The sequence below is a fragment of the Cervus elaphus genome, chromosome 19, assembly GCF_910594005.1.
Source record: "Cervus elaphus chromosome 19, mCerEla1.1, whole genome shotgun sequence".
Taxonomy (NCBI): Eukaryota; Metazoa; Chordata; class Mammalia; order Artiodactyla; family Cervidae; genus Cervus; species Cervus elaphus.
The window spans coordinates 32,410,415-32,432,799 of NC_057833.1; the positions used below are offsets into that span (position 1 = coordinate 32,410,415).

At 38.1% G+C, this 22,385-nt stretch overlaps 1 protein-coding gene and 1 long non-coding RNA gene across 5 annotated transcripts in view; one reads left to right on the forward strand and one right to left on the reverse strand.

Moving 5' to 3' along the window:
• PEX5L (peroxisomal biogenesis factor 5 like) overlaps positions 1 to 22,385 on the reverse strand; it is a 264,931-nt gene that overhangs the window by 202,359 nt on the left and 40,187 nt on the right. The gene's annotated exons all lie outside the window — the stretch shown is intronic.
• LOC122675289 overlaps positions 1 to 22,385 on the forward strand; it is a 48,024-nt gene that overhangs the window by 9,162 nt on the left and 16,477 nt on the right. For both annotated transcript variants that reach the window (XR_006335224.1, XR_006335225.1), the window contains exon 2: positions 8,754 to 8,862. This is a non-coding gene — a long non-coding RNA (uncharacterized LOC122675289). The remainder of the gene's footprint in view (positions 1 to 8,753; positions 8,863 to 22,385) is intronic.

The window sequence follows — 22,385 nt, forward strand, 5'->3', positions numbered from 1 at the left end:
GCATCTGTATACTTACTACCTAGATTTTACCACTAACATTTTATTACACTTGTTTTTGGATATCTGTTCATCAATCTGTTGATTTTAAGGCTAAGTCTAATTGGGAAAGTATAGTACATGTAGTACATATAATCACATTTTTACAGATTCTTTCCTCCAAGGTTTATTTAATTTTAAACCTCAGAAAGGCAAAATCATTGGTTTAGTAAGCTTCCAAAATAAGAACACTAAAAGTTTACGATTTGTTACCCTACAGCAAATCATTACTTTCATTTGAAAAGCAAATCAGTGAGCTACATTTCTAGCATTATGTGCTAGTGACAGGAACTATCACTAGGATTAGGGAAGAGGATTTCTGATCAAAGTGCTGGGATTTTTAGAGTTCTCAGTCAAAAGCAAGTGATCATACAACTCAATATTTTGAAACAAATCCAGGGTGTGATAGGCAGTTCCAGTTGATATTAATCATCATGTCCTCAATTTCATACCCTTTGATCACACCCTGCAAATACCTTCACTTTACTCTGGGCTGTGCGGTAAGTATTTACCTCTGGTACATCCAACAAAAGTAGGAAGACTCAGGCAGGGCTAGGATGGCTAATGATTTCTCAGAGGAGTTACATGTGCTCCTGGGAACAGTCCAGTACTAGGGTGGTTTACTGAGAATAAGTAGGCAAAAACAAAAGTTAAACTTGAAAATTTCAGTTATGTCAGATTCAGCAGTGTTCCACGTTACTTTGAGGACAATAAAGACACTCCTCTTAACCCTCCCTCCTTTCCAAAACCAAAGAAAATCACATTCAAAAAGAAAAAAAAAAAAAAAAAACCCCAAAACGAAAAAAAGCATGTCTGTCTTAACAGGAAAATTTTGAGTCCAGTTCTTTAATCTAAAAGGCTCTTGTCTCTATAAAAATCATTTTCATATTTTCTCTAGACTAGGCTCTTGAAGCTGTAAATGCAGTGGTATAGCATGCAATGACTGAGCCATAAAACTCGTTTCCTGCCTGCTAAAGACAATAATGATATATATATATATTTCAATCTACTAGATTTCTCAGCATTATGTGGCATTGGTGCTATTTCCAAGGCAAGGTCAAACTAAAAGCACTCCCATTTGGCAATTTTACCTGTCATCACTCAAACAGCAGGGAGTGCTTGTTGATGTAAGACAGGTAAGGGGCCTGAGAGAACTAACATCATCATTTTGGATTCTCAAGTGGAAATAAATACTTCTATCACATAAAAAGTCTCATTCCCGCCCCCCCCCAAAAAAAAACTAATAAAAGGGTGAATTATGTACTCCATACTTGAGAAAAATAAGAAACAATCTAAAATGAAAACCATTCACCTATGCCCTGCTCCTGATCCCTATTGACATGACCTCTTATTGTCATAGGCATTGGCCCCACCAGATGGGGGCTGGGCAGGTGTCACGCCCATCTCAAACACAGGTGTGCTAATCACTGGCTTCTCCGTGGCTCTTTTCCTTTCCACTGGCAGCTGGTGCACCTGGCATCGCACACCTGCTGCTGACCCCTTTACAACAACTGGTCTGGACATGATGATTTTATGTCCTTGTGAAAGAAAACAGCAACCATTTGACTTTAATAAAAAGGAAAGAAAAGCTAGCTGCTTCTGTAAGCACTCTGTTTGCCAAGTAAATATACTCATCATAATGCCTCTATTTTCATACCATCTCTAAACTCACACATTGCTTTGATGTTTTGACAGTGCTCAAGAAAAATTTGTTTCTGACAAGAGTCAACCTGAAGTCTGTGCCTCCATCACCAGATCTGTGCAGAAAGCTGTTTACCATTAAGCTGCATTTATGTGACTCATTGATAACCAGGTTTTTTTTATTATGACTAAAATAATGTGTTTTTTTTTTTTCTCTTTCATCTGGATCTACACATAGTCATGACATCTTAGAATAAATCTTCCCTATTCTTGACAGTGACATTGCCTGGAGGTACAGTCTATTACTTTCATCTCTGGACTCTCCTCTGTGGCCTTGATAACCTCAGGAATTCTAACCCAACACCATAGCTCTTGTTATTTATCCATCAGTCTTCTGATGACTTCTTTCATTCATCTCATTTCTGCAATGGCTTATGAATTCATTGACAACAACATTACAGATATGACATGGAAATCCCTAGATGGTGGGCAGGTCTGGGTTTCCCGTCTTTGTCATGGAGCTTACAAGCAACTACTTATTGAGGGAGCTCTTCTAAGCCACAGGATGTACAGGCGCAAGAAACATCTAGGCAATAGACAGCTCATTTATTCACTGGACATGTGATATTGGTTACAAGATTAAAATAGCAGAGTTCAGAGGATATTTAGCCAATCAAACACACTATTTTTTGACGAACATCAGTTAATACCTTGCTTCATAACGAGGGAGAAATAAAGTGGCTTATAATGAAAGGCAAAGTTTAAATAGCTTTATTTATATAAAGTTTTGTCACCAATTACCTGAGAGCAAATATCCTGTGATTCCTGGGCTCAAGTAAAAAGGAGTTTGATGGCTAGAAACTGTAGATTGGAGTCATGAGGCTTTTTTTTTTTTTTTAAAAATTTGAGAAATACAAGGTAGAGTGTATAACAATGTTAGGTATTCAAGTACTTGAGTTTGTTCAGACAAAATTATATTAATTTAGGTCAAGGGTTGCTTCATGTTGATGCTAGATCACCCTTGGGGGTGGTAGATTCAGTCAATAAAGTTATGTGACAGTAATCACAAAAATAGTAATATGTAGTGGATCACTCCTGACATTTTCAGCAAACACAACATCCATTCCTGGAAAAAGTAAGCACAAATGTATGTGAATACACACGGCATTTTTGGTATTTTGCTGATTTTTACAGGAAATTCCTTGTGACTTAATTGACTGATGAGAAATAATCTTCAAAAAATGAACAGCTAAAAAACCTCCCTTGTTTGATGATGAGATAAGGGATAAGAAGGAGCTTCTCAAATATGGTAATTTTATTTTCCCTTGGCATAAGAATGGAGTATGTTAATTTTATTCTCGTACTACTTTAAACATTTCATATATGTTATACTTTACAGTAAAAGTGTATTACTAAAATTTTATTTTTAATATATTCTATAGATTCACTATATTTTTTCATAAAAGAGACTTGGGTATCATATAAATATAAGGTAATAATGGAACAGATTTTGCCATATTTTTAGTCTACCAAATATACTGTGAGCTTCTTGAGGTCAGGGCTGTGTTATTCACTCATCCTCTTAAGTATTTTTGATCATTTAGTATTTGTTCTTGTTCAGTCACCCAGTCGTGTCCAACTCTTTGTGACCCCATGGATGGCAGCACACCAGTCTTCCCTGTCCTTCACTGTCTCCCAGAGTTTGCTCAAACTCATGTCCACTGAGTTGATGATACCATCCAACCATCTCATCCTCTGTTGGCCCCTTCTTCTCCTGCCCTCAATCTTTCCCAGCATCAGGGTCTTTTCCAATGAGTCGGCTCTTTGCATTCATCTAGTATGAATGTGTCAAAATCTGGGGCTCTAGAGCCCACAAGAGAGGTGTGGTACCCTGCTTAGAAAGTTTGATACCTACTGGGAAAGGTAAGTAACTAAACAGATAATTATAAACAAGTGAAGAACCTGTGACAGAGGAGTCTGGAGATATGAAGGAGACCATGGGACTTTGCTTTGTGTCAACGTCACAGGAGGCCTGGAGGAGATACTGGGATCTGAATGATGAGGACAAGCCATCCAGGTGGAGGACAGGGCCTGTCTGCAGGTGGGCTTGGGGAGCTGCCCTGCAAAGAGTGATAAAGAGAGAAGATCGAAGATGGGAGAAGAAGATCTCCTAGTATCAGGAAGGAGGATGGTACTGGGTTTTGGGAGGATGATTTCAGATGAGGCTTCAGACGAAGGTGGAGTCTTGAAAACCATGTCTTTATGTTAAGGGCTATGTGGAAACATAGAGGGCTTGAAGCAGGAGAGTAAGCACATTATAAAATCTGTGATTTAGGAAGGCTGCTCTGGCTTAAGTGTGGGAAAGAAGAATGGAGGCAAGGAGAGCAATTAGGGGCCACTAAAGTGGTCAGGGTGTGTCAGCCATGGAGCCTGTTATAATTGGTATATGGTCAGTTAAGAACTGACACACACCAACTCTATTATGACATGCTTATTAATTCATCACTTTGTGTATCATAAGATTATTTTTTCAATACTGGCTACTATAAGTGATAAAAGCATCTGTATTTTCTCTAGTCAGAAATTAAATTAGCACTGACCAGGTCTATAAAAAAATATATGTTAGGCACTCACTTATTTTGGTAACATGTAATTATTTTATGAAAAATACAATGTTTCATTTTTTTCATATTTTTGAGAGAGAGATAGCTAGAGAGAGAGAGAATATATTTTGCTGCTGCTACTGCTGCTGCTAAGTCGCTTCAGTCATGTCCGACTCTGTGCGACCCCATAGACGGCAGCCCACCAGGCTCCCCCATCCCTGGGATTCTCCAGGCAACATTTTGCATTTAATAAAGAATATTTTTGCACTCTGTAAGGTTCTAAAGCAACATCTAAACTTTTGTTTCTTGCTATTTGACAAAACAAAGGGAGTCTGTTTTTTAAAAATACAATGAGAAATTGTTCAGTACTGCAGAACATCTAAAAGGATTTATTGTGACTTTTTTGGACATCAACAACAAGAATTCTTTATGCAAACCTAAGAACTGAACTGACCAGGGAGTATAAAATATTAAAAAGGAATGTATTTACTCATTGCTTTCGTTGCATTTCACTTGTTTTTAACTTGTCCAAGGATAAAACTTTATAATGGGGGAAAGCTGGAGTCAGGTGGGGTAGAGTAAGGCAGAATCAACCACAATACTTATCTTCTTGCTCAAAGTTTCTTTGGGGATTTTTGCTACTTAATTAGATACTCCTTTGTTATTAATATTTTAAAATAATTTTGTTACATGAAAACTATTGAAGGATATTCAGCTACATATAGGCAAGCTTCAGAGCTACAGAACAGCATTCTTTCTACAAGACCACAACATCTCAGTGAGTACACGTAACTACTGATGGGCTTCTTCCATCAGTTCTCACATTTGCATTTTTCCTTTCTTTCATTTTTAGGAATCAAACTCCAAGTCTAGGTGCTTGTATTATGGAGCTCATCACAAAATTATAAAGACAATAAGAAAGACTTCTTGAACAATACAGAGCAGATAAATTTCAGTGATGGAGAGTATGAAGTTCATATCAACTTGAGAGCACTGGAAGGATTCCTTTGAAGACTCTTGGCAATCTCTGATTAATACCCCAAGTGAATACTAGTAATATACTGATAACATAACGCTAAGAGACAGAAAACTGACTGCAGCTCAATTAATTTAAATCCATCTTTGGAAGTAGATGTAGACTTTAATAAAGAGACTTTAAGAAACTCTGCACTGCACTCAAAAAAAAAAAAAAAAAAAAAAAAAACCCAAACCAAAAAAACTCTGCACTCTTGCAAAATTGTTCTGGGTAGGCGAGTGTGGGGGTTTTAAAGAGAGATGAAGTGAGGCTCCTGTAAGGAACAGCTAAATTGCCATGGACAAATGTGCCCCAAATGGAAAAAGCTTTTTAAAATTATAAAAGCAGAAGTTTCTCCTTATAGGAAACACTAAAACTTTTTTTTAAAGTGCAGAAGTATGCCTGTCACATTGTTGATACTTAGGAAACATTTAATGAAATTCTTTTGCTTTATGGCAAGAGGAAAAGATTAATAACTCCCATTACTCCTAACTCCTCTTACTATTTCTTGTTGATGTCATACCCCCAAATATTTGTATGCAGGTCAGGAAGCAACAGTTAGAACTGGACATGGAACAACAGACTGGTTCCAAATAGGCAAAGGAGTACGTCAAGGCTGTATATTGTCACCCTGCTTATTTAACTTATGTGCAGAGTATATCATGAGAAACGGTGGGCTGGAAGAAACACAAGCTGGAATCAAGATTGCCGGGAGAAATATCAATAACCTCAGATATGCAGATGACACCACCCTTATGGCAGAAAGCAAAGAAGAACTAAAGAGCCTCTTGATGAAAGTGAAAGAGGAGAGTGAAAAAGTTGGCTTAAAGCTCAACATTCAGAAAACTAAAATTATGGCATCCAGTCCCATCACTTCATGGCAAAAAGATGGGTAAACAGTGGAGACAGTGGTTGACTTTATTTTGGGGGGCTCCAAAATCACTGCAGATGGTGACTGCAGCCATGAAATTAAAAGATGCTTACTCCTTGGAAGGAAAGTTATGACCAACCTAGACAGCATATTAAAAAGCAGAGGCATTACTTTGCCAACAAAGGTCCGTCTGGTCAAGGCTATGGTTTTTCCAGTGGTCATGTATGGATGTGAGAGTTGGACTATAAAGAGAGCTGAGCATCGAAAAATTGATGCTTTTGAACTGTGGTGTTGGAGAAGACTCTTGAGAGTCCCGTGGACTGCAAGGAGATCCAACCAGTCCATCCTAAAGATCAGTCCTGGCTGTTAATTGGAAGGACTGAAGTTGAAGCTGAAACTCCAATACTTTGGCCACCTGATGTGAAGAGCTGACTCATTGGAAAAGACCCTGATGCTGGGAAAGATTGAGGGCAGAAGGAGAAGGGGACGACAGAGGATAAGATGGCTGGATGGCATCACTGACTCAATGGACATGGGTTTGGGTAGACTCCGGGAGTTGGTGAGGATAGGGAGGCCTGGCGTGCTGCGGTTCATGGGGTCACAAAGAGTCGGACATGACTGAGAGACTGAACTGAACTGAAGAATCAAGGTGGTAGTACCAAACTGACTTGTTAGGAACTGAACATGACAGCTTTAAAATACAGGAAATAGCATTTTACTTGGAAAAAAAAAAATGACAGACAAGCTATGCTTACTGAAATTTGGGAATCTTGCATTTTCCTCCCAAATAAATGAGAGCCTCTCAAAGAGAGCAACCAGTTTTTGTTGCCAACATTCAAGGTTTTAGTGCAAGGTAGAATTGTGGAAACTTGTATCTGCCACTGTGAGCTTGATAATTTCTAAATAGTTAGATGTTCCTGATGCACTCAGTGATATTAATAAAGTATTTTTTGATATTATATAATGAAGTATTGCAACATTTGGAAGATAAAGACAACTCAGTAAAGTAACATTTTCCAAATGATGGATCCATGGCATGTTATCAAAACTATGCATGAGTTAAAGACCCACTCAAGGTGTAGGAAAAATCGTGGATTTTAGTATAAAAGGTACACACAGTTTATTGATCTCACTTAAAATACCACATTGTTACTAAACTTTAAGAACAGGCCAAGTTTTGATACTGTAGCATCAAAGACTATCCATAATTATGTAAAATGGCTATGAAAACACTTCTTCCTTTCCCAGCTGTATACTTGTGTGAAGACAAATTTATGTTTTTATATTTCAACCTCCCTCAATTGCAAAAGATCAAATGCAGAAGCAGAAATGAGAATTCAATTTTCCTCCATTAGTTCTTATATTAATGACATTTGCAAAAGTATAAAACAATGCCATGCCTCTCACCAAAATTTTTATTGTTTGAAAATAGAGTTTTAATAATGTTATTGGTGTTGAGTGTTTTATTGCTATTTTCCAATGAATTTAATAAGTATATAGCTAAAATTTTTCATAGTCTTCTTTGTTAATACAGTAAAAGTCAATAGATATAATGCATATAAACAAAAGGTCTTTACAGTCTTTAATATTTTTTAAAAGTAAAGATGGACATTGAGATGAAAGTCTGGAAATCACTTTTATACTATTAATAGAAAGAATGTAAACTTGTTGTGCGGTGGTAGAACAACCTGCCCTTGAAAAATTAGGTATTTTCCCCTTCTCTTTAATGATAAACAAAGTCAATTTATCACTTTTAGATTCTGGTAGAAAATTCCATAATAGACCATGTCAAAAATAACCCAAAAAGTCTTATGATAAATTGCACTGTATGTTGCTTACTATATATCTGAACTATATCTAATGATTATTGCTTTAGAGTTTACAAATACTTCTACATGGGTTATATCATACTTTATCCAGGTAATTTAATGAAGGTAGGTATTATTCTCCTTATTTATATTAATAGCTGAGGAAATAAATTCTAAGAGAAAAAGTTTTTGTCTGTCTACAAAGTGTTAGAACACAGAAACAGATTCAGGTCTACTGACCTTATGTTTTTTGCTTTTTTTCATCTTTGGCTGAAAAAGAGTCTTTTTGGTTATCATCGGCATAGGCTAGGCATTTCAGCTTTGTATAGTAGAAATAAGGGCTGGATATTGCCATATCTTTTGAATTTGAGCAAGGATCCTGACATTTTACCAGCCCATTTCCTCTGCCTATATATAAGGATTGTGGGAAATAACAAATGCTGAATTATGTGGAATAGTGCTTAGTATACATTAGGTCTTGTTTATTATTATTTTTCTACTTAGCATAACAGTGTAACCCTGCACAAGGCCAGAGTAGCTTGTGTTTTACCCAGCTCTTAGGTCAAATATGAAATGGCTTAGTCAATATGACAGAAATAGATGAACATATGAAAAAGCTTCAGAATAAATGCAGGCCTGAACAGCAACAACAGAAACACAGTCTTTTCCAGGCTGGAAGCCAGAGGTCATTCTATATATACTGGTGACCTACACCTTAACTCTGTGTTCAGATTTAGAGGTGACTAGATGGGTCAATACATCACTCTTCTGCTTGCCAGGCCTGGTCCAAACCAGCTTTGAGTGACTGCTGGACATCACCACTTTGAGCGCTTCTCCCCTGACCCCACCTCAGGCTGCTGGAGCCACAGAAAAAGTTTGAGAGTCCAGGTAAGGCTTCCTAACCCTTTAAACCCTATATTCTTTTTGTTTTCCTTGTTTTGGGTCTCTTGGCTTCACACCTGGAACCTCTCTCCAAGATAAGAGTGCTTTCAGGATGAGTCAGCCTTCCCAGAGGTTCCTACGGAGCCTTTCAACTACATGATGGTCAGAGGTAGTGCTGGTTAGATTTGTCTGGATGTGGAAGTAGATGAGCCAAATCCTGGCAGTTAAGGGAGGTAAGAGTTTCTGGAAGAAGTAGTTCATTAGCGGAGGATTGTTAATGATATTAATTCAGCTGCCTTTGCACATTGATCCCAACATGGACATACACATATTTATACCTGGTAAGATAATAATGATAATAACAGCTATCACTCATAGGAACAATCTCATATATACATTCTTTCCTGTATAGATAAATAAACAATAATGAGAATGACCGCTAACATTTTTAATTTGTTATAGTAAATTTACCTTGGGGAGGATGGTTCGCTATGCACAAGAATGAAGACTTTACATATGTTATCTCATTTAATTCTCTCAGTATTATACCATGAGTTTGTATTTTTCTTAGTTTTCAAATGAGGAAATGGAATGTCCTAAAATTTTATGATTTTTCTTCATGGTCATGTCCAAGGTCACACAACCACTAAGTAAGCAGCAGAGCAGAATTAGAACCTAAGATTTTTCTGGCCAATCCAAAAGGTTGGATTCTTTTCAGCTCAGCCCCTTGCCTCCAGCATATTTCCGTTTGATTGAAAGTTGGGATGACATAATGCAAAGATGCATGTGAGGTTAAGTAGAAAAGGAAAAAAAAAATCAAGAAGAGTCAACAGCCCTTTAGTGCTTCTTCAGAAAAACATCCAGCTTAAAGCTATATAGTAGAGAGGTAAAAGGTCAGCCTCTGAGGTCAGACTGCTTGGTTTAAAGCCAGCTGTACTGCAGACAAACATGGCTTTGAGCAAGTTATTTAATTCCTCTATGCCTAAATTTTCTCATCGGAGAATAATAGAACCTATCTCTTTGAGTTGTTGTGGGAAAAAATTTAACAATTCATGTAAAGTGCTTACAACAGTGCTTGATGCATATAATACTCAAATATATAAGTGCTATTATTAGCTGATATCTTTCCTTCTTTCCCTCCCTTCCTTCTTTCTTCTCTTCCTTTTCCTCCTCTCTCCCTCCTCTTCTTCCCTTCCTTTTTCTCCCTTTCTTCCTTTTTTGAGTTAACGGTGTGTAGCCACTAAGTAGTCTTTCTAGCAAGATGCCAAAACTCACCAAAGGTGGTTCAGAACCTCAATCTTGAAGTTAAAAAATTTTTTTGGGACTGGGATTTAAAAATAGAACCGGGTGAGAAACAATTCTTGCTGTGTCAACTTTTAGAAGGCTGTACTGAGAAAACCCAGCAGAGCTTTATTTTAAGAAGACCCTGAATGGCTTGCAGTTCATGGATACATCAGAACATTCCCTTGACGGTTCACTTTCCTGTGAAACTAAAACCAAGCAACAGTAAGAGTTCTGGGCTGACCAAACCTCCTCTTTGCAAAAAGCCAGAGAACTCAGGTGCTGCTGTCAAGTAACTGGAGCAGAACCCCAGCAGTGAGCCTTCACTGCTGATCCTTTTGAAGTTCACCTCTTTGTTAAATCTACTTTTAACAAAAACTGGATTTTTTTACAGTATGTTTCAGGGATGATGCAAAGTATTAAGGATACAGGGGAAAAAATATGACTACAGATGGTGGATTTGGAAAGTAGGTAGAGAAGGACTTTGGTGTGTTTCAACATCTGAGTCCTAGCCTTCTTTTTATCACTTTTTTGTGAGATGGTTGGCTATCTCAACTCTTTTGAGCTCAGCTTTTCCATTTTCAAAATAAGGGTTTATACTAGATGATGTTTAATGTTGTTGATTCTATGATTTATTTGAAACTATTAGGAAGATAGTTAATTAGTAATTTTATAGTGGTTAGGAAAGAGGACCATTGTTAATTAAGGAAAGAAGCTGAGCCCAACAGAATGTAACATTAATTCAAATGCTGAGGAGGAATTAGGGTCTTCCACAAGCTGCTATGTACACTTCATTCGTATCTGTCAAACTCAATATTTCTTAATATAAGAAAAGGCTACAACAAACTTAAGTCTCCATTCTGATGTGGCAAGTAGAAGTTGTTGAAATTGGATGGAAAAATATGTTTCTCAAGAAGGAATATGCTGGTGTTCAATGTATGCATAAACACCTGTTCAGGAAAACTAATCAGGCAACAAGGGATACAATTCATTGAAAGGAGTGAAAACTGGCAACACTAATGAGGCTAGGAGCCAAATCACAGGTAATAAACTTGAAAATAGACATCAGTAAACTGAATAGAACTGCTAGGGTTTGGAAAGTTAGTGTTTATATAGAAATAAATTTGGATGTATATTCTTTGTGTTAGTTTGGAAGATTTTTCAATGAAAAAGCAATAAATGCCATTTCAACATAAAACTAAACAACAAGTTTACATATTACACCCCAAAGAACAGAGGTTGGAATAGGAATGCTTTTTTTGTCACTGATTTGGGAATTGACTGAATTCACTAGCATTTTTTTGTTCAGGCATTCGAGGAAACCAGTGGTAGGGTAAGACTGAGGGCATGGAATCAGTCAGTCAGTTCAGTCCCTCAGTCATGTCTGATTCTTTGGGACCCAATGGACTGCAGCATGCCAGGCTTGCCTGTCCATCACCAACTCCTGGAGCTTGCTCAAACTCATGTCCACTGAGTCGGTGATGCCATCAAACCATCTCATCCTCTGTCACCCCCTTCTCCTCCCGCCTTCAATCTTTCCCAGCATCAGGGTCTTTCTCAATGAGTCAGGTCTTCGAATCAAGTGGTCAAAGTATTGGAGCTTCAGCTTCAGCATCAGTCCTTCCAATAGATATTCAGGACAGATCTCCTTTAGGATGGACTGGTTTGATCTCCTTGCAGTCCAAGGGGCTCTCAAGCGTCTTCTCCAACACTATAGTTCAAAAGCATCGATTCTTTGGTGCTCAGCTTTTTTTATAGTCCAACTCTCATGTCCATACATGACTACTGGAAAAACCATTGTTTTGATTAGACAGAATTTGTTGGAATAGTAATGTCTCTGCTTTTTAGTATGCTGTCTATGTTGGTTATAGCTTTTCTTCCAAGGAGTAAGCGTCTTTCAATTTCATGGCTGCAGTCACCATCTGCAGTGATTTTGGAGCCCCCCAAAATAAAGTCTCTCACTATTTCCATTGTTTTCCCATCTATTTGCCATGAAGTGATGGAACCAGATGCCATGATCTTAGTTTTCTGAATGCTGAGTTTTAAGCCAACTTTTTCACTCTCCTCTTCCTCTTTCATCAAGAGGCTCTTTAGTTCTTCTTTGCTTTCTGCCATAAGGGTGGTGTCATCTGCATATCTGAGGTTATTGATATTTCTCCTGGCAATCTTGATTCCAGCTTGTGCTTCATCCAACTTGGCATTTAGCATGATGTACTCTGCATATAAGTTAAATAAGCAGGGGTGACAATATACAGCCCTGATGTACTTCTTTCTCAGTTTGGAACCAGTCTGTTGTTTCATGTCCAGTTCTAACTGTTGCTTCTTGACCTGCATACACGTTTCTCAGGAGGCAGGTAAGGTGGTCTGGTATTCCCATCTCTTGAAGAATTTTCCACAGTTTGTTGTGATCCACACAGTCAAAGGCTTTGGTGTAGTCAATAAAGCAGAAGTAGATGTTTTTCTGGAATTCTCTTGCTTTTTCAATGATCCAACGGATGTTGGCAATTTAATATCTGGTTCCTCTGCCTTTTGTAAATCTAGCTTAAACATCTGGGAGTTTATGGTTCACATACTGTTGAAGCCTGGCTTGGAGAATTTTGAGCATTACTTTGCTACTGTGTGAGATGAGTGCAATTGTGCTGCAGTTTGAACGTTCTTTGGCACTGCTATTCCTTGGGATTGGAATGAAAACTGACCTTTTCCAGTTCTGTGGCCACTGCTAGTTTTCCAAATTGGCTGGCATACTGAGTGCAGCACTTTCACAGCATCATCTTTTAGGATTTGAAATAACTCAACTGGAATTCCATCACCTCCACTAGCTTTGTTCGTAGTGATGCTTCCTAAGGCCCACTTGACTTTGCATTCCAGGATGTCTGGCTCTAGGTGAATGATCACACCATCATGATTATCTGGGTCATGAAGATCCTTTTTGTATAGCTCTTCTGTGTATGGTTGCCACCTCTTCTTAATATTTTCTGCTTCTGTTACGTCCATACCATTTCTGTCCTTTATTGAGCCCATCTTTGCATGAAATGTTCCCTTGGTATCTCTCATTTTCTTTAGGAGCTCTCTAGTCTTTCCTATTTTTTTTGTTTTCCTCTGTTTCTTTGCATTGATCACTGAGAAAGGCTTTCTTATCTCTCCTGGTTATTCTTTGGAACTCTGCATTCAAATGGGTATATCTTTCCTTTTCACCTTTGCCTTTTGCTTCCCTTCTTTTCACAGCTATTTGTAAGGCCTCCTCAGACAACCATTTTGCCTTTTTGCATTTCTTTTTTTGGGGATGGTTTGATCACTGACTCCTGTACAATGTCATGAACCTCTGCCCATAGTTCTTCAGGCACTCTATCAGAGCCAATCCCTTGAATCTATTTTCACTTCCACTGTATAATCGTAAGGGATTTGATTTAGGTCATACCTGAATGGCCTATTGTTTTCCCTACTCTCTTTAAAATTAAGTCTGAATTTGGCAATAAGAAGTTCATGATCTAAGCCACAGTCAGCTCCTGGTCTTGTTTTTGCTGACTGTATAGAGCTTCTCCATGTTTTGCTGCAAAGAATATAATCAATATGATTTTGATATTGACCATCTGGTGATGTTCATGTATAGACTCTTTCCTTGTGTTGTTTGAAGAGGGTGTTTGCTATGACCAGTGCGTTCTCTTGGAAAAACTCTAATAGCCTTTGCCCTGCTTCACTCTGTATTCCAAGGCCAAATTTGCCTGTTGCTTCAGGCATTTCTTGACTTCCTACTTTTGCATTCCAGTCCCCTTAAGGTAAAGGACATCTTTTTTGGGTGTTAGCTCTTGAAGGTCTTTAGGTATTCATAGAATCGTTCAACTTTAGCTTCTTCAGCACTACTGGTTGGGGCACAGACTTGGATTACTGTGATACTGAATGATTTGCCTTGGAAACGAACAGAGATCATTCTGTCGTTTTTGAGATTGCATCCAAGTACTGCAGTTTGGATTCTTTTGTTGACTATGATGGCTACTCCATTTCTTCTAAGGGACTCCTGCCCACACTAGTAGATATAATGGTCATCTGAGTTAAATTCACCCATTCCAGTCCATTTTAGTTGACTGATTCCTAAGATGTCAATGTCCACTCTTGTCATCTCCTGTCTGACCATTTCCAATTTACCTTGATTCACGAACTTAACATTCCAGGTTCCTATGCAATATTGCTCTTTACAGCATCGGACTTTACTTCCATCACCAGTCACATCCACAACTCAGTGTTGTTTTCCCTTTGGCTCCATCTCTTCATTCTTTCTGGAATTATTTCTCCACTCTTTTCTAGTAGCATATTCGGCACCTACCAACCTGGGGAGTTCATCTTTCAGTGTCATATCTTTTTGCCTTATCATACTGTTCATGGGGTTCTCAAGGCAAGAATACTCAAGCGGTTTGCCATTCCCTTCTCTTGCGGACCATGTTTTGTCAGAACTCTCCACCATGACCCGTCTGTCTTGGGTGGCCCTACACAGCATGGCTCACAGTTTCATTGAGTTAGACAAGGCTGTGGTCCATGTGATCAGTTTGATTAGTCTTCTGTGATTGTGGTTTTCATTCTGTCTGCCCTCTGATGGATAAGGATAAGAGGCTCTTGGAGGGCACAAACAAAACCTTGTGTGCACCAGGACCCGGGAGAAAGGAGCAGTGACTCCACAAGAGACTGACTCAGACTTGCCTGTGAGTGTCCAGGAGTCTCTGGTGGAGGTGTGGGTTGTGGTGCCCTGTTGGAGGGTCAGGGGCACTGATTGTGGCAGTGCCTGCATGGGACCTTATGAAGGAGGTCTCCATTGTCTCATTACCGCCACCATAGTTTGGCATCAGGTCAAACAACAGGGAGGGAACACAGCTCTGCACATCAAAGGAAAATTGGATTAAAGATTTACTGAGCATGGCCTTGCCCATCAGAACAAGACCCGGTTTCCCCCACAGTCAGTCTCTCCCATCAAGAAGCTTCCATAAGCCTCTTATCCTTATGCATCAGAGGCCATGGAATAGAACTAAGTTGCCTGGCTCTATCCAAGACAGGCAGCCAGGGACCATGGCTATACTTGCCTTATTTGCCCAACCAGGACCAACTGCAGTTTCTGATCAGAGCAATCACTCCATGTACATTAAAAGTTAACTAATAGATAGGAATTGGCATTTCTCTCATCCCAGCTTAAATCAGGCTGCTGTACCCATGAAGCCAACTGAATTAATCTAAATCAGCTCACCCTTCCAGTTCTCTGTTATTATTTCCACCATTTTGCTAAAAGTTATTTAAACTTTAAAAAAAGGCATTCAAATTTGTTAAATTGAGTAGAACAGTTGAACTAATTCATATGCTAACATTAATATTAAAGATGAAACAAAAGAATCACACAAAAAGGTTAAGTTATTTGCTCAAAATCAAAACAAATAAAAAGTAGAGAAGAACATATCCCATACATAACATTTTCCTTTGGCTTCCTAAATGTGACTAAGAGATGCATGTCCCTTCTTCTCTTCACCTGTAATTCTTTCCAACTATTTATCAAGTTCCTAATCATAGCACAATACTCAGGAGACACAGAAATGAATTAGGCCAGTACCCTGTCCTCCAGAATCTCAGTAGATAAAACGATTTCCCCAAATTTCCCATTCTATTGTATCAAGAGATTTTTTTAATAGTCATTACAGAATTGTTTGTGGTGGTCACGATCTTGAAAATACAATGAAATCAATTTAAAGTTATAATTAATCACATATGTTGTGCTTAGAATTATAGCAATGTGTAAAGTTTAAATAAACTTCAAGTTTCTGTAATATTCAGACCTGTATACCTCATATAATATAAAATATTACAAATATTTTACATATGAATAGCACATTAGTGTTTACAAATTTCTTTTACTCATCTGTTTAATACTTATTGAACACACAGTTACTTTGTTCTCATGATAACCCTATGAGGTAATAACAGTAACACACTGAACATTTATGATGGGCCAGGCATAGTCTAGGGCTTCCCAGGTTGCTCAGTAGGAAAGAATCAGCCTGCAATGCAGGAGATTGGGGTTCAATGCAATCAGGAAGATCCCCTGGAGAAGGAAATGGCAATGCGCTCCAGTATTTCTGCCTGGGAAATCCTATGGACAGAGGAGCCTGGTAGGCTACAGTTCATGGGGTCACAAAAGAGGCAGACACGATTTAGCAACTAAAGAACACAGGCATATTCTAAGCATTTTACACATACTTCGCCTACAGAAGTTCTATGGTTCTCACTACAACCATATGAGAAGTTTGTCACTTTCATACACAGATGAGGAAACTGAGGAAAAGAGAGGTTAAGTGGCTTTCTCAAGGAAGACAGGGTTTGTTCTGTACAAATGTCCAGGATACACTCTTAGAGATTTTGATACAGTTGGTCTGGAATGGCTTTGGGCATCAGTATTATTTTTAAAAGGTAATCACTTAGAAACACTCCTCAAGTGCAGAAACAAACCTCAATGTGCAGTTAAAGGTTGAAAATGACATGAGTGAGTCAGTGTCCCCATGTAAACAGGGTTTACAATCAGAACAATTGCATTTCTGACTAATGTAAGAAATGATTAGATTTAGGGCAATCTAGATCGGTCTATAGACCCCATGAAATCCAAGAGTCTATTGTATTAAAGAATTGGCTGAATTACAGAAGGCAGATTCATTAATGTCTGCAGCAGGGAAGTGAAACACTGGGAAAAAGGAGAACGTGGCCCCTGGTAGCACGAGTCCTTAGACTCAGCTGCTCCCTGTGGAACCGCGATCCAATAAAGTGCAAACGGATGCACTGAAATCCTTTTTGATACAAACTTCTAATTCTGGGGCAGAGCAGTTGGAGGGTTCCCTGTAGGGTATGGTTAAGTGTAATGAACACTGCAGGCCTGGGTAGGGTAAAGCCAATCATGTGAGAAGATCAGAATGTTGGAGCAAATTCGCAAGGCCAAGATAACTGCATTCACTGCAGACACATGCTGCTGTGTAATAGCTGGGTCCTCAAAGCAGCTGGCAGTTTCTTATCATCCCTGCCACAAAGGCTGACCCCTATGCCTGGGGCCCAACCAGAGCTGTTTTCTAAGAGGTTTAAGGCCTCAAAATCCTTTCTTTCCCTTCACTCATCTCTAGGTCTGTGTCTTGTGGTTCTTTCTTCTTGCCTATTTTTTAGGAGAAAACATTTCCTGATAGGATGAAGCTCTTCACTCTGGTTCAGATCTCATTTCCCTCACATAAATTTTGCTACATTGTTTCACCAATTATTCTTTCTCCTGTACCTTCCATCTCTTACTCTCCTTCAGTTCTTTCTGTGTGTAAACCGGCACAGCTCTTCTGCTGCCTAAATCATTTCTAAGTTCATGCTGTGTGTGTGTGTGTGTGTGTGTGTGTGTGTGTGTGTGTGTGTAAATTGCTCAGTCATGCTGACTCTTTGTGACCCCACGGACTGTAACCTGCCAGGGTCCTCTGTCCATGGAATTCTCCAGGCAAGAATACTGGAGTGAGTGGCAATAACATTCTCCAGGGGATCTTCTCAATCCAGGGATTAAACCGAGGTCTCCTGCATTGCAGGTGGATTCTTTACCGTCTGAGTCACCAAGGAAGCCCAAGATCATGCCATCCTCCCTCTTTCTCTCTCTTTCCCTTCTCTCTAAAATACATGGTATTTCTGTTTTTTTTTTTTTAAATTCAAAACATGTAACAAAATATATTTTCTTTAGTCATTTGCTTGATAGAACAAATCAAATCTAGACTATTCTGTCTGCTAGATATTCAATTACCACTGTGCTTACTTATGAAAGTAGTATATTAGACATTTGTTTTTGTTCTTAAAAAATAGAAGGAGATATGAATGATGTCACCTGAGTCCTATTTGTGTGCAAGGATTTGTGAGGAATATGAGTGAATCCCATACAGACAGTGCCCTCAGAGAACAATTAGTCTAGTGATTAAAATGAAGACAGAGTAGACTTATACACAGCAGATATGTTCTGAAGTGACACTTGATGTAATCTATTCTGCCCAGCCTTATGTAAGTGTCCTGATTGTTAGACTGTTAAACTTTTATTCAAGCCATGTATAAATGGGAAAATGTAGAAACAAACTTATTTAATTTTCACAGCTGAAAGGAATCTAAAGAACATTTAGTCTAGCCTCTGTTCCCCCAACATTATAGATGGGAAAAAATGAGGGTCAAGAAAGGTTGTTGTGCAGTTGCTCAGCCATGTCTGACTCTTTGCGACCCCATGGACTGAAGCACACCAGGCTTCCCTATCCCTCACCATCTCCCAGAGCTTGCTTAAACTCATGTCCATCAAGTCTGTGATGCCATTCAACCATCTTGTCCTCTGTCGCCCCCTTCTCCTCCTGCTTTCAATCTTTCCCAGCATCAGGGTCTTTTCTAATGAGTTGGCTGTTTGCATCAGGTGGCCAAAGTACTGGAGCTTCAGCTGAGCATCAGTCCTTCCAATGAATATTCAAGACTGATTTCCTTTAAGATTGACTGGTTTGAGCTCCTTGAAGTCCAAGGGACCCTCAAGAGCCTTCTCTGACACCACACTTCAAAAGTATCAATTCTTTGGCCTTTGTTATGGTCCAATTCTCACACCCATACATGTGACTACTGGAAAAATCATAGCTTTGACTAGATGGGCCTTTGTTGGCAAAATAATGTCTCTGCTTTCTAATATGCTGTCTAGGTTTGTCATAGCTTTTCTTCTAAGGAGCAAGCATCTTTTAATTTCATGGCTGCAGTCACCATCTGCAGTGATTTAGGAGCCCAAGAAAATAAAGTCATTGTTTCTATTGTTTCCCCATCTCTTTGCCATGAAGTGATGGGACAGGATGCCATGATCTTTGTTTTTTGAATGCTGAATTTTAGGCCAGCTTTTTCACTCTCCTCTTTCACTTTCATCAAGAAGCTTTTTAGTTCCTCTGTGCTTTCTGCCATAAGGGTGGTGTCATATGCATATCTGAGGTTACTGATATTTTTCCCTGCAGTCTTGATCTTGGCTTGTGCTTCAATTCAGCCCCACTTTTCACATGATGCACTCTGCATATAAGTTAAATAAGCAGGGTGACAGTATTCAGCCTTGACATACTCCTTTCCCAATTTTGAACTAGTCCATTGTTCCATGTCCAGTTCTAACAGTTACTTCTTGACCTGCATACAGATTTCTCAGGAGGTTGGTAAGGTAGTCTGGCATTCCTATCTCTTTAAGAATTTTCCACACTTTGTTGTGATCCACACAGTCAAAGGGTTTAGCGTAGTCAATGAAGCAGAAGTAGATGTTTTTCTGGACTAAAAATAAACCACTGTGTGTTTATCAAATAGTGATTTTATACCAGATCTGGAGTTGGTAAACCAGGAGATGCAATGGAAGCTTAACAAATGGTCATTTAGTCTCTATAGTCTTGCATTTTCCATATGTCATACTGTTGGAATCATACAACATGTAGCCTTTAAAGACTGGCTTTTTTCACTCAGTAATATGCATCTAAAGTTCCTCCATGTCTTTTTACAGTTTGATGGCTCATTCCTTTTTCACACTTAATAACATTCCGCTGTCTGGATGTACCACCATTTATCCATTTACTTATCGAAGGACATCTTGGTTGCTTTCAGGTTTTAGGGATTATGAAGAAAGCTGCTCTAAAATCCATGTGAAGGTTTTTTGTGTGAATATAAACTTTCAACTCCTTTGGGTGAATAATACCAAGGAGTATGGTTTCTGGATCATGTGGTAGGAACACGTTTAGTTTTGTAAGAAATCCCCAAACTATCTTTCAAAGTGGCTGTATGGTTTTGCATTCTCAACAGCACTATATGAGAGCTCCTCACTGTTCCACGTTCTCACCAGCATTTGGTGTTTTCAGAGTTTCAGACTTTGACCATTCTAATAGGTGTGTAGTGGTATCTTATTATTTTATTTGCATTTCCCTGGTGACATACAATGTAGAACATCTTTTCATATGCTTATTTTCCATTTGTATATCTCTTTGGTGAGGTGTCTCTTATGGTTTTTGGCCCATTACTAAAAAAGTTCAAATTGTCTTATTATTGAGTTTTAAGAATTCTTTGCATATTCTGGATGATAGTCTTATCAGATGTATCTTTTGTATTTTTTTTCCCAGTCCTCTGGGATTTGCTAATTCTCTTGACATTGTCTTTTGCAGAGCAGTTTTTAATTTTAATGAAATCCTGCTGATCAATTTTTTCTTATTTTACCTGTTTTTTTCCCTCACTGGGTTTTTGATAGACATAAAAATGACAAGGGGATCAAAATATGTATATAATTTTACAACTTGTTTTCCTGATTTAATATATTATGAGCTTCTTTCTTATAAATATGTATACTCTCACAACATCATTTTCAATGGCTACGCAGTGTTACATAGTTCATCACTAGTAATGGACATTTTAAGTTTTTACTGAATTTTGTTGTTGTCATTGCTTATAAATAAGGCTTCAAACCATGTCCTTGTAGCCAAAACTATGCACATACCCTTTGGAAGGGGGTTGATAAATACATGTTAGCTACATTTATTTTTCATTGTGTTCTCAGGCAGTGATCTGTGGATTTGATTTAAAAACACTGTTTTAATAATTTTAAGTTAAATATTTTAAACATATATGGAACTTGACATAAATGCTTTTATGGGATAATATGTGTTGCTTATTTAGTCTAGTCTTTATTTCGTCTATTTTTTTTTCTTACCTACTCCTCCTACCTACCAATATATTCATACTACCAGATATAGACACACATCCAATTCATGCATAATTAACAATTCAATATATATGTTCTCTATTTTAGCCATAGTCAAATACACATATTTGTAAAGAGATACATTTAATCATATACATATATAGATTAGCTGGGACTATCACTGTCTTACATTTTACAAATAATATCATATGACACTTCTCTGTATCTTGTTTTTCTCTCTCATAATTATGCCTCATGAACAATCACCGAAATTAATCTTCATAGCTCTAGTTCATTCTTTTTAAGGTTTGCATGTTGTTCTAGGTATGGATGTACTATGATTTTTCAACTATTTTTTAAAATTGGCATTCACTTGGTGATTTCCTTTTTCCCCCTCTGTGCTGAATAATGCTGCAAGTAGCATCTTTGAGCATATTTCCTTAGGTTCTGGTTGTTATAGTTCTATGGGATAGATTTCTAGCAATAGGATTACAGAATAAAAAAGAATACATACTTTTAATTTTAAAATTGTTTAAAAAATTTGCAACTTATAATTATATAATTACACATTTCCTCTATCCTTGGCAGCAACAGGTATTGACTGCTTTAAATTTTTTCTTGGTCTGATGGGTATAAAGTGATGTCTTTCCTTTCATTTCCCTATAAGTTAATTTGAACATCTTTTCATATTTGTTGACCATTTGGAGTTTTTCCCCTAGAAAGTACCTCTTGTATCCTTTCCCCAGTTTTATATTGGGTGGCTGGTCAATTTATTGGCAATTTGTGAGAACTTTTGGCATAGTATGGCTATTGACCCTTTGTCAGCTGTGTGGCAAGTATTTTTCCAAACCTGCATTTTCCTATCAGTGTAACCCTTTTGAGGGTGCATGTTATTAATTTTCCTATCAAGAAATGTATTTACTTCAGAGGTTCACAGACTTAGAAAATGAACTTATAGTTGCCAGGGGGAAGAGACACCTAGGGATTTGGGGAAGGTCATGTACACACTGCTATATTTAAAATGGATAACCAACAAAGACCTATTGTATAGCACAGGGAACTCTGCCCAGTGTGGGTGTGCCAGCCTGGATGGGACATGGGTTTAGCGGAGAATGAATACATATATATTCATGGCTGAACCCCTTTGCTGTTCACTTGAAACTACCATAACATTGTTAATCAGTTATACCCCAAGACAAAATGTTTTTGGTGCTAAAAAATTAAAAAAAAAAGAAATGTATTTACTTCAGTTTTGAGTGCAACTAGAAGAACATTCAGCTGCCCTAGAATTGTAGACAGACCACCTAATGCATAGCATTTTACAAGAAAGGACTGAGATAATGGCAAACATAATACATTCTCTTTCAGAACAATCTTATAAGTACTGTTAACAACTGCTAAATCAGGAAATAATTGCAATCACAATGCAGAATGTCCCATAAAGATCTAAATTATCTTATATTTTCATAGCATATTAGATCTTGACGGGATATTACCTTTAGACAAATCATTCATTTCACAGGCTAGGAAAGTA